Genomic DNA, 1,018 nt, shown 5'->3' with positions numbered 1-1,018 from the left:
CTGAGGTTTAGAGGAGATGGAGAGGCTGCAGACCACTGAGCTGACAGGGAAACCACAGGATGCTACTCTGAACATTAAGACACAAAGTAACATGGAAACACAAGATGATGTTGGAGAAACGACACAAACAATACAGCAAATTAAATAACTTCATTTATTTTAATGAAGAAACCAGTTAAACAGAAGGTTATGATGTCACTAATTAGTTTCTGACCTGTTTTTAAATGTTATCTACGTCGATCTGACCGTTTCTCCTCAAAGTGGACATTTGATCAGTTCAAACAGAAACTCTGGTATGTCGAGCTGCTCTGCTTGGTCACATTTAATATTTCAGTCCATTACAGAGAAATTTATGGATATGATGATTAAGGCACTGTGGTGAAAACATGATAACTCAGATCATCCAGTGGAGGAAACCATAACCACTGAGTTGGGCAGATTGTCTCCTGCAGGTTTAAGAAGGAAAGATTAGATTCATAAAACAGGCTTTTAAATGTCAGAGAGCAAAATGATTAAGTCATTAATTGGTTAATAAATGAACTGAGTGATTGATTGAAAGTGTTACCTTTGTCTTTGTGTCAATATAAAGACACCAGGAGCAGAGTGGAGATGAAGTACGGAGAAAACACGACCAGGTGGATGAAGACTGGAAGACCGACAGAGGAAGAGGAGGAGGAGGAGGAAGAGGAAGAGAAGGTGTAGAGGAAGCTGCTGATGACATGGAAGGAGAATTAAACTCGGTCAGGAGGATGAAATCAGTGACACTGAAGCTCCTCAGACTTACTGCTGGGTGGAGAGGAGGTGATGATGGGTTTGTCTGAAATAAGAGTTAATATTTACCCAGATAGCACATGATGTTAAATCAACGTTGAAAAATAGTTAGAATCGTTGATTTTTGGTTGAAGTCGACAAATGACGGTGGGTGAACCATCAAACAATCATCCAATCAAGCTGTTGAAACTGTGACATTGAATCAACGTTGTTTTGTGGTTGAAATCTGATCACTGAAATGCCGAAG

The 1,018-nt window shown here is 39.7% G+C and overlaps 1 protein-coding gene and 1 long non-coding RNA gene across 3 annotated transcripts in view; one reads left to right on the top strand and one right to left on the bottom strand.

Annotated features, from left to right (window-relative positions):
- Positions 1–1,018, top strand: part of LOC103131372 (high affinity immunoglobulin gamma Fc receptor I-like) — a 77,625-nt gene that overhangs the window by 41,665 nt on the left and 34,942 nt on the right. The gene's annotated exons all lie outside the window — the stretch shown is intronic.
- Positions 136–715, bottom strand: LOC107834755 (uncharacterized). The gene is made up of 2 exons (XR_001660571.1): positions 566–715; positions 136–446 (listed from the first exon to the last, which is right to left on the bottom strand). It is a non-coding gene; the product is annotated as an uncharacterized LOC107834755 (long non-coding RNA).

The sequence above is a fragment of the Poecilia formosa genome, unplaced genomic scaffold, assembly GCF_000485575.1.
Source record: "Poecilia formosa unplaced genomic scaffold, Poecilia_formosa-5.1.2 Scaffold750, whole genome shotgun sequence".
Taxonomy (NCBI): domain Eukaryota; kingdom Metazoa; phylum Chordata; class Actinopteri; order Cyprinodontiformes; family Poeciliidae; genus Poecilia; species Poecilia formosa.
This window is presented reverse-complemented; position numbering and strand designations above follow the sequence as displayed.